The sequence below is a fragment of the Mus caroli genome, unplaced genomic scaffold, assembly GCF_978045245.1.
Source record: "Mus caroli unplaced genomic scaffold, Mus_caroli_1 scaffold_4, whole genome shotgun sequence".
NCBI classification, from domain to species: domain Eukaryota; kingdom Metazoa; phylum Chordata; class Mammalia; order Rodentia; family Muridae; genus Mus; species Mus caroli.
In genome coordinates this window covers 51,942,873-51,958,517 of record NW_028227259.1, presented here as the reverse complement: position 1 = coordinate 51,958,517, position 15,645 = coordinate 51,942,873, and the positions used below count along the sequence as shown (strand labels likewise).

The following is a 15,645-nucleotide window of genomic DNA, read 5'->3' as shown; positions in this document are numbered from 1 at the left end:
TTAATAGTCAATTTAGAAGATGATAACAAAAGTATTTCTCAAAGTTACCACAGACTTAACTGTTTCCTTGTTATTTCCCGCCTGTGTTCTCTTGGTACTTCAAATGCCATTTACAGAAGTAAGACAATGTTAAAGGTGATAAGACTTTAAGTAATATATCTGTGAAGAACACAACATGCATTTATATTCACTTACATGAGTCCTAAAACAGATCAAATCACCCTTGAATTTACTAGTTATTATTCTGATATTTCTATATCCAGTAAGAGGAACAGGGCTACGGCTGTCCAATGTTCATGGCAACCAGCCAGGTGTACAGTCATGCTCCTTGACATGATGTCAGCACTATAACACATGGTTCCACTTGAGGAGACATCAAAACAATAATGAGTGGGACATTCTTCATTCATTGTACTTTCTTAAAGGGGCAGACACTCTGCAGGGCCAGGGAACTTTGACCGTTTGAGAAAGACGAGCAGTGTTGCTAGATCTATTAGAAATCTGATTTTTCAATGTATTTGACTGAAATTTAAGTTGTTTTATACGAGGGCATAGAGTGCTTTCCAAGCATGCTAATATTCTGATTTGTATCTAGCATTGGAGACAATTCTATATTGTAGCACGTGCCTATTTATAATCGTAGTACACACAAGGCAAAGGCAGGAGTTTCAGGAGTTCAAGTTTATTCTCAACCACATAGTGAGCAGGGGCCAGACTGTGCTACATGAGTGTGCCAGAAAGAAAAACTTAGAAGAAACAATTTGGGTTATTAGCAGGTCTCCATGACAAGAATGCCAATAAAGAGAAAAACTTTGTTATACTCTTACAATTTGGTGACTGTGGTGATGATGAACGGAAGAGTGGCAGTTGGAGTTTGGGTCAAAGAAATCAGAGCGCTTTGTTTCCCTAATGAAAGATGGTGAGTGCAAAGATGTATGGCTGCTCAAGATAAGCACTGCCTGTCCAGCCTGTCCAGATGGCTTATAATGGGAGGGAGAGCAAAGAGTTCTGGAGAGATAAAAGAAGACAGACTGCAGACCTTCAGGAGATAGAACAAGAAGGACCCAGCAGCCAACTGCTTATGGATGAGTACCTGTAGCCAACATGAAGTTGCAAGTTTCTCTGGGGTTCCTAAGACAAATAAACTGCTGGGGCTCAGGTGCAAGGTGCATATTTTTAACAGTTATCAGAAATCCAATTATCTGCCTTCCGCAAGTGCAGACAGCACTTCTGAGCACACAGAATAATTATACCATGTATGGGCTGCATTTTGATTTTTCAATCAGAGGCTATGCTGATGCCATTGCTACATTTGCTCGAAAGGTCACAGCTTCAGTGGGCTAGACGCTGGGAAGCAGAGATGAAAATAGAACGACAAAGTGATTTTGTAAAGCAGATGGGGGGAAAGCTAACGGAGGTCACTCTCCAGTCCCTGGCAAGAGTGTGTGTGGGTGGGTGGGAGGCAAAGTTAGGAACCAGAAATGTTCATATGGACTATGGTGCTAACAAAATGAGAAAAGGTTCAGCTGTGGCTGTCTCTTATGCTGGGAGGAGATTAGTAATGCAAATTGAACATTCTGTGGTTCTTTGTCTAATTTCCTTATAGGGTAATGTGTTAGACATTTGCCTAAAGACAACATTTTAATTGTTTTTGAAATCTTGGGAATATACATTGTTTTAATTTGAAGAAAAAATAAGATCTGAGAAATGTTAGGACAGGTGTAAAACGCAACTGATCATGTAGATTCAATGGCCATTGACAGGTGATACAAGGAAGGCTCTGATGATGCAGTATTGATAAAGTCATAGTCCAAAAGCATGGCATAGCTCAACATAGCAGCTCGTACTATGATTTCTGAGAGTCAAGCTTGCAGAAATTAGAGATGACAGGCATTTGCCAAACAGAAGACATTCAGCAATGATGCTTCAGTTATCAAGCCTAGACAATTCTCAGCCTTGTAGGTTTTAGACCCACACAATAGAGGCAAACATTCTCTAAATTTGGATACCACTGATGAACCCACCCTACTTCAGGAAATAGTAGCAAACCTGTGGACAGACAGTTCTGTTTATATTCAGGAGACCATGAAGCAAGACAGAAAGTCAGAAATGTGGGAGAGGGATTTGTTTCGAAGTATTGGAGAAAGAATAGGCATGGGAGGGAGATAACAAATGGTAAAGGTGACAATAAAAATCAGAATACAGCATTTGTGTACAAAATTGTCAAAAGAACAAAAATAATACTGAACATTTGAAAATTTATTTTAATAAAAATCAATTATGTAAGTAAAAATCTTACAGAATATGATAGTAATGTTTAAATAAAAAGTACAAGCTCCACCTGGAAAGAATTCCAGCATAGGGCAGGTGCATACAAATATTCCACCTCTCCCTGTAAAGCTCTTGGCATTTAATAGCCACTAGGAGAGGGAGAGAGAGAGAGAGAGAGAGAGAGAGAGAGAGAGAGAGAGAGAGAGATTGAGAGTAAAGCACATATATTTTGTTTTTTAATGAAATGACTCTTGGTAGGTTGACCACACACCAAAGGCAGTCCCCACTCCAAGGGGCTCAATGGCGAAAGAAAAAAATAAAAGTTAAGTAATTTCAAGGCTGGGTGAGGAAGGATGGAACTATACATGGGAGAAACTGAGGGGGAATAGGATTAAAATACATTGTATGAAATTCTCAGAAAATTAATAAAAATGTTGATGAAAATAACAGAAGCAAAATATAGCCATTTTTATTTTTCTTAAAAAGAAACCACAAACGGAATAATGAATCACATAACTGGTAACTTTTAGGGGTTAGGAAACAAACTCAGAAAGGTTAAATGGCTTGCTTATGTCCACATCTTTAGTTTATATCTTGAAGATCAGTTCTTTTCCTGCTCAACACTCTTTTGGTTTGATGCCCTACAGTGATGTGTTTTCTAAGACACTACTATTATCCTGTTGCCTGATAGATGAGTGAACTCACTTTAAAAACTTGGTCTGATGTATGAATTTGGTTTGATTGTGTACCAAAATTTGTTCATGGATTTAGAAATACAGGGTAGTGCCATTGGAAGACAATGAGGTTATGATAATCTGTCCTTCCTGGGTTAGATGAGTGTCCATAAGTAAGGGCCAACTCGAAGCTGTGGCCCTTTCTATTGTATGGGTCACAGTAAGAAAGTGCTGTTCTGTGATTTGTCAGCTCCCACAAACTATCATGTGGTAGCGCACACCTTTAATCCCAGCACTTGGGAGGCAGAGGCAGGCAGATTTCTGAGTTTGAGGCCAGCCTGGTTTACAAAGTAAGTTCCAGGACAGCCATGGCTATACAGAGAAACCCTATCACAAAACAAAACAAAACAAAACAAAACAAAACAAAACAAAACAAAACAAAAACCCCCAAACTCACAAGCAATATTATTTTGTTTAGAACCTTCCCAGTGCATGGTATTTTGTTGCAGTAAGGAGGCAGAGTATGACAGCTGTTTTCTCTTTACCTACTAAGGTGTGTAATGATTTATTCCAAGCAGAATGCATGAAAAGCTCAAGGAACTTTAAATGAATGAAGAAGTGGTAACAAAAAGCTGTTTTTTGTTAACAAGAACACAGAAGTAACAGTCAAGTTCTCTTGTAAACAGGAAGAAAATTCAATAATAATATACAACTTAAAACCCAGAGTTCAATCCACACTTATTGATTAAGGAACCCTTTATTTTCTGAGATCTTTTATTTCTCAAGCGAACAATTTGCCTACTGTGCCCAACTTAGGATCTAAAAATTTTAAATGCTATGATGAGAATTTCTTCCTGAAGAATTCTGAAGATGATCCTGTGCTTCTGAATTCTCCACTGCAACCCTGAATTGACTAAAAGAGAAGCTGGGCTGTTTTAAAATCAGGTAACTTTACCTTATAATTCAAGTGGCTTTGTTCAATTTCTTCTAATAAAGAAAACAAAGAAATCTAGTCAATTGCAATTGTAGCATTGTCCTTGAAAAAGTCCTCTCTCTCTCTCTCTCATTCAGCCCAGGCAAACCTCTGCTAGTTCAAGGGAGGGTGGTGATTGTGTGTTAAAAAGCCTTCTCTGAATTGGCAACGATGTATCAAAATTTCAGTTTTCCTATGGGAAGTTAGAATAGCAAGAAATTTAGGTTCTCACTTGTCTCAATGAGACAGGAAATGATACTGGAATCTTCTTATTCTCTCTCTATTTTCTCTCTCTCTTTCTTTTTTTCTTTCTTTTCTTTCTTTCTTTTTCTCTCTTTCTCTCTCTCTTTCTTTCTTTCTTTCTTTCTTTTTCTTCCTTCCTTCCTTCCTTCCTTCCTTCCTTTCTTTCTTTCTTTCTTTCTTTCTTTCTTTCTTTCTTTCTTTCTTTCTTTCTTTCTTTCTTCTTCCTCTCTCTCTCTCTCTCTCTCTCTCTCTCTCTCTCTCTCTCTCTTTTTTCTTTTGTGGATTAGAGCAATCTCATAATTATAATTGAAGCTATAAATAGAGAATTTTAGAAAATAAATCTAGACCTTGGCTGCATACAGAGTGAGCTTGAACATGTTGGGTGTGGGGAAACATTTCTGATGTGATCTGCCCTGTGTTCTGCAGTGAGGTACTTACCCTGTAGGACTTCCAGGGAACTTGGTATTCTTGGCTGACTTCACACTCCCTCTAATTAGGAGCATTTAGGCTTATGTTTAGTGTGCTAGAAATCATCGACCTAAATCTACCCTATTAGGAAAGAGAGTTTTGCTGGTTGTTTTGTTGCTTTGCTCCACTGACATTCAATTTAAGCTATTTCTAATTAAATTAAATTCAAATGAGAAAAGACTGTGAGATGAGGTACACAGTCAGGGTTCTTCCTGGATCTTACTCTTATAGCTGAGCTAAGATTTGCAGGAATTGTATATGTGGGCTTGTAGAAATGAGGGGCTGGGCTTTTGTCACAAGGTTCAGACCTTATGACAGGTGGCCAGCACAAATCACATGGGTACTGAAGAGAGTCTGATTCTGAAAACATCACCAGAACAGCCTCCCAGGACTTCTGTAACATATCAAAGAGCATCATGAGAAGAGCCTGTGCACTTGCATAAGCAATGACCTCTCTGGGTTAAAAGGACTTGTTCTCATCTTCCGTTTTCACTAAAAGTGAAAAAGAAAGGACAGGACCGCTTTGTTTTTCATCATATTTCTTATTGGTTTTGACTCTGTTATCATTTTTGTCCTTGCATAAGAAAAGTGAGTATTTATTTGTTGAGTGAAATGATTAAGGAATAAATTCCAAGGTGTCATCCCTCCCTTAACCCATGCAAATAACTGAGGATTTCGAACTTAAAAGTTACACTATTTTTAGCTGTGTATATAACACCACCTTGGTACAGTATTCAGTATATATAGGAAACATAGACCATGATTTAAATAAAAATATTATGTAAATAATAAACTCTAAAATACCACAAACAAGATAGAGGTAATATGAATGGCATCTAAAAATGAAATGCTGGAATTCATTCACTGTTTCTTATACGAATGACATTAGAAAATACTAGTAGAAAAATAGAGGATCTTTTGTTACTCTAGATATGTTATATAATTTAAATGGCTGGTGCATAAAAATACTTGAATCATAGAGGTCTGGAAGAAGCCCATTTTGTGTCTTTAGGCAACTAACATTATCAAGACCTGGTTTCCCCATCATTAAGATGCCTACCTGTGGAATAATGATAACAATGATGATGACAATAACAATAACAATAACAATAATAATAATAATCATGGTGCTGATGACTTTTTAAAGCATATACTATGTTTAAGTAGTCCTATCATACATTTTGTATATGTGTGCCTCTAGCTTGTTTTACATTACTCCAAACTTATCAGGCAAGTATTATCTTTATCACTTAACAGATGAAGAACTTGAAGCTAGAGTGGCCTTTCTATATATTCTTTAATGTTACAGAAGAGAGGCAATTTAGAAGCATTTTTAAAAGAATATGCCAAATATAACTTAAAAATTTATGGAGTGGATTCAAGAATGGGCCATTTCCACAGCATACATTAAAAACCATAATAGCAAAGGGGAAGAAAACAATAGGAGCTGAAGGCTGGCTATTCTACACCCTTCCCTGAGGACATGAATCATGGCAGGCCTGGGTCTCACTCTGAGGATGCATCCATGGCTCCACAGGATAGGAAGCAAGATGCTGGGGACTGGATACAAGATGGCCTATAAGATTTATAATCTAGGCAGTCACCTTGGAATTTCTGTGCAAGGGTACTCTACCTTCATGCTTTACAAAATATTTATGGAAAGGAAATATGTAATAATTGTTTCATAAACATGTGGCTTTGCACACTAACACCCTTAGAAGAAAACCATCTATCATATCCAAGAGTTATTACTGATATGCAGGAGGAAATGTGGCTTTGCATCCAGTTATTTGCCAGCCCAAACCACCAACTTCTTCTGTCCAATGACAGCAAGCTACCATTTTAATTTCCTAGGACAGTTAGCAGGATAACATGGTCTCCTTGCTTTGAAAATTTAGTCTGGAAACTGGATACACACTCTGAAATTTGTGTAGTTGGGGGAGCTATGACATATATTTGTTCCTATTTTGTTGAGAGAGGAAGACAGAAACACAGAGACACACATACAGAGGATGCTAATCCTTTAAGATGTGAATATTGCTTAGACTTGAATACAGAATAACTTTTAGCCCTGTATTATTATTATGAATTTATCGTTTCTACTACTATTAGAAATCACTCTTCTCTATTTCTTTCTCAGAAGGAAACACTTTTATTAGATATTTTCTTCATTTACATTTCAAATGCTATCCGGAAAGTCCCCTATACCCTCCCCCTCCTGCCCTGCTCCCCAACCCACCCACTCCTGCTTCCTGGCCCTGGCATTCCCCTGTAATGGGGCATATAATCTTCACAAGACCAAGAGCCTCTCCTCCCAATGATGGCTGACTAGGCCATCTTCTGCTACATATGCAACTAGAGACACAAGCTCTGGGGGAGGGGGGGTGGGGTACTGGTTAGTTCATATTGTTGTTCCTCCTATAGAGTTGCAGACCCCTTTAGCTCCTTGGGTACTTTCTCTAGCTCCTTCATTGGGGGCCCTGTGTTCCATCCAATAGATGACTATGAGCATCCACTTCTGTATTTGCCAGGCACTGGCATAGCCTCACAAGAGACAGCTATATCAGGGTCCTGTCAGAAAAATCTTGCTGGCATATGCAATAGTATCTGGGTTTGGTGGTTGTTTATGGGATGGATCCTCAGGTCAGACAGACTTTGGATGGTCTTTCCTTCCATCTCAGCTCCAAACTTTGTCTCTGTAACTCCTTCCATGGGTATTTTGTTCTCCATTCTAAGAAGGAACAAAGTAGCCACACTTTGGTCTTCCTTATTCTTGAGTTTCATGGGTTTTGCAAATTGTATCTTGGGTATTCTAAGTTTCTGGGCTAATATCCACTTATCAGTGAATACATATCATGTGAGTTCTTTTGTGATTGGTTACCTCGCTCAGGATGATGTCCTTCAGATCCATCCATTTGTCTAAGAATTTCATAAATTCATTGTTTTTAATAGCTGAGTAATACTCTATTGTGTAAATGTACCACATTTCTGTATCCATTCCTCTGTTGAGGGCCATCTGGGTTCTTTCCAGCTTCTGGCTATTATAAATAAGGCTGCTATGAACATAGTGGAGCATATGTCCTTCTTACCAGTTGGAACATCTTCTGGGTATATACCCAGGAGAGGTATTGCTGGAGCTTCCGGTAGTACTATGACCAGTTTTCTGAGGAACTGCCAGACAGATTCTCAGAAGGAATCGTAGCTAGTACTATGCAAGTTGAGTGTTTAAGATTGTGTCTATGGGAAAGGATGAAAAGGTAGGATTTGTTTTGTCAAAAGGCGCTGCAGAAAGCATCCATAGCTGCATGAGGCTGTCCTTTATGTGGTGGTATCATGAGTAGGACACCCACCACACTTCATTCCAATTCTCTATTCAACTCATCTTCACATAAAGCAGCCTGTCAGAATTCTAAGCTTTGAGATTATAATGTAGTTATATCATCTCTCCTTCCCCTTTCCCCTCTTCATACCCTCTTAGATAACCCTTCTTCAAATTCATGGCCACTGTTTTCATTAATTCTTATTACATACATACATATATATGTATATGTGTATGCATATACATATATACATGTTTCTATATGTGTGCTCAGTCTGTATACTTTTAGTTGTATGCATATTTTCAGGGCTAAGCATTTAGTATAGTTGCTGTGCTCACCCCTGAAGAAGATCACCTCTCCTGCTCCTGGCTTTCCTCAAGTTGCCTATAGTTCTCCTTGTAGTAGTGAGGCTTCATGGGCTTCGCTGTCCACTTTGGCATGCCCACTGGTGTTGGCTTTGTTCATCTCACATTTGGACAGTAATGTCGGTGAGATTTGATGGGTGCAGCTTCTGAAGTTACTAGGAAACAGTCTCATAGCAACCTCTCTGATCCTCTGAATCTTACAATCCCCACTGAATCTTCTGCAGGGTTCCCTATGTCTTAGATACAGGAGTGTTTTGTATACTGAGACTCTAGCCTACAAGAAAATTTAATATCAAGAATGATTCTGAGACATTGTAGGGACCAAATACACGACTGTTAAATTGATGTAAAAATATTAGACTGTATTCATTTATTTTTCCAACAGTGCTTGCTGAGCATTTCCACGCAGACTGGCAAACGCTCCAGTTGATTGCATATTTGGAACAAAATATTTCTTAAATTAGAATCTGCTTCTTAAATGGAATAAAAAGTTATCTCTTGGGCTGCATTAGTATGAATGTGGGAGATACAAGGTACATGCCCTTCAATTTACTGCAATACAATGGAATATCAGGGTCCTGGTCTCATGGAAAATTTCAAAACTAACTATATATAGATCTATTTAAACACATACACACATTTTTACTATGATACATAAATTATTGCTTTGAGAGAGTTCTACGCTCAGGAGGTGCCATTCATGGCAAAAACACATTGAACAATTGACTCAAAATCATATTTATAAGGTAGAAGTGATTTGATGACTCCGATGTCTCCACAATCCAATCAGGGTTTCACCATATTGGTCATCCAATAATCTATCTGACAGAGAATTATTAGAATTCAGATGTTTAAGTTATCAAGCGTTCGATAGTGTCCATGGCATATGTTACTCAGAGTGAGGTTGTATGCACTCTTACTTAGCTCATTTCCCCTAAACCAGCACACCTTTACATGGAAGGGATGGTCTTCATGTGCCTTCTCACTTTAGTGTTTAAGATTACAGGAACCTGTTTGAATCCCCAATGTGATATTCAGGAACTGAGCCTGAGATTGCATCTGTGTAATTGGCATTTGATTGCTTTCCCCTGGTACTTTCAGCTTTGCCCTGACCTGACTTCCCTTTCCTCTCTCCCAGCTGTCATTGTTACGATGCCCCTTTATCTTTAGGGGTAATCTAAACTGAAGTAGACAGCACTTATCACTCCTATTTCTTTCCTCCTTTTTTGCTCTTTCTGTAGCACTTTTCCTTGAGCACCCGGATTTGATAACCTATCCAAGTATCACTATGATGGGGTTATTGGGTTCTTTTGATTCGTCAGTGGGATTTTTGTGCATAGTTAGGTTCTGTCACTCTGCCCAGTAAATCCTTAAGCTCTGTGATGACACAAAGCTTTGACTTTACCAATGCATGGACATCAGTCAGATCTGAATCAGTGAATGCTGTATGTACACTTGATAAAAGGCTTATTTCATTAGCTCTGGCTAGATGGTGTAAGTGCTAGAGTACATGCCTCCTTCATGTAAGTTCAGTTGCACAACCATTTCGTCTGAATCCAACTGAGGTAAAGTAATGACGAATTGTTTTAAAAGACACAAACAAGACCATTGTAGTCATCAACTACACATTTCAGTAATGGTCTCTGAGTTGCTGTGCCTAGCCCTCTGCCTGAGTGCTTTCATCTTTGTTATTGCTTATAGGCTTGCTTTTATTTGGTACATCTTCAACATCTACAACATGCAGTATTTCTTAGGGGTGGATACTAGATGAGACTTGTAGATTTTGCTGTATTTAGAAGTAAAACACTGTTTCCACTACTATCTCTTGAATTTCTTTTGGCATGATACATGTCCTGTGAGAGTTTTCAAATATTCCAAATATGCAAATTATGCATCCACCTGTAATCAATATACTTAAATTGAAATTGTCTTCTTTGAACCTCAGTCCTATATATGTAATGCACATAAAAGCTTATATTACTAAAACCTCTCTTGTTTTCTTATTTCCCTCTTTCTCACACATGTTTTAAATGTGCTAATATATAATTGGTTTGTTACTTAGAGAACTATTACTATTATTATTCACTGATATGCACACAAATAGCTAAGAGTAGACTCTATTCCCTGAAAGCTTTTGAATTTAATATTCTTTATGTTCTGTTAAGGTGAATTTAATAATGATCTAAATTTGGAATAAATTCAGATAAGCATTCTGTTTCTGGGAGAAATTTCACGTGTGATATCTGATTAATTTATCTCTGACAGCAAAATAAAACATAGTGATCGATGTTTCCAATTGATCTTGGTTCCTGCTGGGCGGTGTTAGTGCACACTAATCAGAGCTGATTTTAACCTCTGATAACTCTATGAAGCACAGTTTTAATAACTGCTTTATTTGGATAAGTGTCTTTTCTGATTGATTTGCAGTCAGACTGCAAAGATGCACAAGTAGGACAGAAAGAGACATTAGGGAAAAACCACTTACAGCATGGATTATGAGAGGACATAGTGGGTCATCTCCACATTCTCTCTTGATGATGCCTCTTTTAGGATGTGCATACTTGATAGCACCAACAGCATCTCTCCCTCTCTTTTTTCACAGTAAAGAGTAAAGGATGGATTAGAATATAGAATGAAGTTTCAGATGACACAAGACTACTAATAGTATTTTATTTAATATGGCATGACACCCATTAGACACCACAGATAAACAAACCTCTAAATAGAGCCCACCAGCTACTTTAATCGCCATACTTTTGCTTGCTCTGTTTTACTGAGACAGGTTCTCACTTTTTAGTCCAGCTTGGCCTGGCCCTAACTCGGTGTACTAAGCTAATCCTTTGGCTTGCCAAGTGCTGGTAAGAATAACTATGCATATTGTCATATGTTATAATGAAAAACATTTATAGTTATACATTCAATCCTTATATTTTGATTAAGAGTCATCTTCATATAAGACATTGAGCCCTTGAAGTTGACTATGTGCCCAAATAACAAAAGAGCCAACTTAGTTGGCATAGGTCTACCGTATAATGTTTGAATAACAACAAAACCATCCAACAACATATTTCTCAGAGTATGTCCTTGCTTTTTTTTTTTTTTCTTGGAATCTAAACACCTTATCATTACAGTGAGATATTTAGTGCCACACGTGGACATCCATGTTTCCAAGCCACAAATGCATTGGCTTATTTGTTCCACATTATGCTAACATTAATCAGAAAGAAATTTTAGATAGAGATCAGTTGAATCTTATGTGGTGGGCATCATCAAGAAGCCAGCATACATGTCCCTACAGGAATGATGCTACAGTTGGGCAGGTCAGGCTTTTGGGGGCTTTTAGAGCAATGTTCTTATTCTTCTTTTAAGAGTTAAATACATACATAAACCACAGTAAATGCCTTTCAGCAATAAAAGGCAGCATCCTTGATGTAGGTCATGCTAATTAAAACAGCATCATCAAGAATAGACAGTTGCCTCCTGGTGTATAGCCATGGTCTGTAAGAGAACAGTGAGTACAAACTGAAACACAGGTGAGTCTTCTTGTTTCTGAGACAGTGGTAGAATTTTGCCAGTGTTTAAACATAATCATATGCCCAGTTATATAAATCTAAGTATAAAACCATTTAATAGGTTTGAGAAGGCAACCCCCCCATATTAATGGGAAGTAAAACATTGCTAATTAACTCCAATCTTGAGAAAGGGAGAACAGTGATAGTGAAAGAGGAAAATTACTGGACACCTGAACTCTTCAACTCAGAGTCCTCCTACCCCTCCCATCTAGAGATTGTTCCCGGAACACACCTGAACTCTTCACCCCAGAGTACATTCCTGAACTCTTCACCCCAGAGTCCGACCCCCTCCCAATTAAAAACTGTTCCAGGAACATTTTTTAGATAAGGGTCTCCTGGAACAAACCTAGTCCTACCCCTCCTAACTGAGGACTGTTCCAAGAACATTTTTGAGATAAGGGCCTCCTGGTACTACCCCAAAATGTTCCAATAGATCGGGTACATTGCCAAAATATAGGACACGACCCCTTGGTGACGTAAAACTTGTACTTTTCCCCTGGCTTTTTCCTATAAAAGCCTGTGAAAAATTTGGGCAGGGCGTCGAGATTCTCCTCTACACCATGCTGGGTGTATGAGTTTCGACCCCAGAGCTCTGGTTTATGTGCTTTTTATGTGCTTTCTTGTTGTCGCTTTATTAAATCTTACTCTCTACATCTTAGTTCGGTCTCAGTGTCTTCTTGGGTGCGCGGCTGTCCCGAGGCTTGAGTGAGTGTCTGCCCTCCGGGGGTCTTTCAATAGCATATATACAACTGGAATTGTTGCTTTAAAAATGATCGTACCCACTTCATGACAAGTCAGTTTTACTTAAATCAGGACTGTCCAACAAAAACATTGCTAGCCATTCATGATCTGAATTTGTTGTATGAATTAATTATGGTATACATTAAAAGCTATGGGACATTTATTTTTTAATAAATAAGGCAGTGGACTTACTCACTAGTAGCCTTTTAAAGATAAACTATAAGGTCTGCCCTTTCTCCCTTTTTCTTGATTCCAGAGAAGATCATTTTTGTTCCAGGGGTGTACTTTTTGGGATTCTCCAAATACTCCATCAGGGTTTCCTCTCTCCAGGTGATGCCTTTTTTCTTGTTGGTATCTGTGTAAGAGAATCTAGCAGCCTAACCTGTCTTCTATCCAAACAGACCCTGGAGATTTGGTCCAGTCTTATGCTTGCCTCCATTTTCCACAGTGTGGCACTGGGCACACTTCTGAACAAAAATCTTCTTGCCTTTTTCAACATCACCCATTTGTAATTAGCTCTGGGCTGGTCAACACCACAAATGTTCAGACTCGAAGACAGACATCCCACTCTCTCCAATGTTCTTATAAGAAAAACTTCTGAGCTGGACACGGTGACACATGCCTTTAATCCCAGCACTCGGGAGGCAGAGGCAGGCGGATTTCTGAGTTTGAGGCCAGCCTGCCTGGTCTACAGAGTGAGTTCCAGGACAGCTAGGGCTATACAGAGAAACCCTGTCTCTTATTTGCATTTTCCCCTTACAAATGTTTTGATGAAAAGGATTAATTCATTCATTTCATGAATGGGGGATCCTACCTTGGTAGAACACTTAAAAAATGTTCTGGAGGTCACACATTAGCCAAGGGTTTGAGTCAGAGCTGGACTCATCAATGATTAGCAAGATAACTCTTGCTCTGTGTTGTGGCTTCTCCTCCCCCATATCTGAGGCAACCTGAGCACATGTTCCTCCACACCCTCCTGCTTTTGATCCTTATTCTGAAGGCACATGGGCTTGCACTAGGATTAGTGCTTCATTTCAAGAACCAAAAAAGTACTCATTCATTAATGAAACTTGAGAGGCTACTGCAGAAACTGTGCTGCTGAGCAGTTTAGCCTTTTTAATTAGCTGGAGTGAGACTTCCCACAATGCTGAACCTTCAAAAGGTAACCAAGCCAAGAAGTGAAAAAGAGGTGGGAGACTCCTCTGCAGAGCTGAACACATGGGTGCAGGCCAAAAGCCAAAGGGAATTAAGATCTGAGCTCTCCAACCAGCAGGCTGCAATGGTCCCCTACTGCCCTGAGATTAAAAAAGAAGAAGGAGTAAAAAGAGAAAGGTATGATTATGACTCAAGTGAGGGCATCAATGACCAATTAGAAAAGAAAATTTAGCAGAGAGACAATGTAGATACTTAGGGGAGAAAAAGGGAGGAAGGAAGGAAGGAAATTGGAGAGGGGAGAGGGGAAGGAACATAGTAAATTGCAGATAAGAGAATGTAGCATACTTGGTATGAGGAATGACAGCAGAGCATCGCACAATTGCTCTTCTAATCTCACTCCCTGAACGAAATTATATCTGTGCTCAAGGCAAGGATTAGCACACAAAGAGCAAATTACTTATTAGAGAAATTGTTGGTAATACTTTTAATCATATTTAATAAATACTCCCACACGTGGCATTTCATTTACTCTTTCCAGCATTTCTGTGTAGTAGGTTAAGTGGTTATTACAGGTTTTCCTGTATTTATTAGATGTGGAATCCTAGTATCTGGTCTGTTTAGTCTCTAGGGAAAGTGGTAGAGTTGGAGTAAAAGGATGCAGGCTCTTCCCTCATCCTATGCTGTACCTTATGTCCTGCTAGGTGTCAGTGGTTGGTATTGAAAGACAGATAACAGATCATGTACTTCCTCCTGTATCAGCTTTGTGCCATCATGTCACTGGATTATGTTGCTCTTCTTAAGGTAGAGTAACAATGAATGATAAAGAGCTGTGATGTGAGTGACCCCGATTTCCTGTTTGCTGTTGAATCTGCCTAACAGGACCTAGTCTGTTGCATTGGTTAGATGAGAGGGAACAAGAACAGAAAAAAAGGAAGTATCTGTGTAATAACAATGTAGCTGTTTACCAGGGTGACAACTGGATGCACACGACCTATAGCCTTTCAACAGGAGAAGGAAGCCAAAGTGACTTGCCTGGAGTGCACACACAGAAATTCTTCATTAAGGCAGTTCTGCACAGCAGTGGACTTATGTGGACTGTGTAAGCTCTGGGCATTGTTCTCTACTTCCTTGCTTATAAGTTCATTCCTATGGCCTTCAAATAGTAGAGATTTGGTTATGCTTCTCAGTGGATAATGTGTTTTTCTTAGATATTTTTGCCTGAATAAGTTAAAAAAAATTCCCACAGTTATTCCTTAAGATGTATGTGTTAGGCATGGGACATTGTCTACCATTTTATTTATCTCTGAAAGAGCCCTAAGTTTCCATAGTTACCCTTCCAGAAGGCAGGATCAGCAAAATTAATGAGATGCTCATTTGGCAAGACGAAAGTTATTCAGCTACTGTGAGTTCAGATTTGGTGACTCAGCATATCTGAATCACATATAAATAATAGCAAGATACAGGCTTTGTTGATTGGTGATATGAAGCTTTCCTCTATGAACTCCATGTCATTACTCATGCAGTTCTCACAATTCTATGATTTCCATGCAGTCATTGTTTCCATTTGTCTTTTCATATTAAAGAAACTGAGGTATGTAGAGGTTAGTTGACTTGCCAAAGATTACAGACATATGGTGAGTCAGAGCTGAGACTTGAACAATGGTTTCTAGTTGTATGCATGAATACTTCATTCATTGTTCTTTGGATCCCTGTCATATATGTGAACATGTGTAGCTGATATACACATATTTGCATAGGGACAGAGATAGTGTGCCTTTCTGCAAATGATTTCATATTTGTGATAAGTCAGATTATTATTATAGTTATAAATGTTAAACCATGTTAAACTTCATACTGGTGTCA

At 38.7% G+C, this 15,645-nt stretch overlaps 1 protein-coding gene and 1 pseudogene across 2 annotated transcripts in view; one reads left to right on the top strand and one right to left on the bottom strand.

The window, feature by feature from the left end:
- Kcnip4 (potassium voltage-gated channel interacting protein 4) overlaps positions 1–15,645 on the top strand; it is a 1,126,911-nt gene that overhangs the window by 94,504 nt on the left and 1,016,762 nt on the right. The gene's annotated exons all lie outside the window — the stretch shown is intronic.
- Positions 12,834–13,133, bottom strand: LOC110293921 (cytochrome c, somatic pseudogene; annotated as a pseudogene).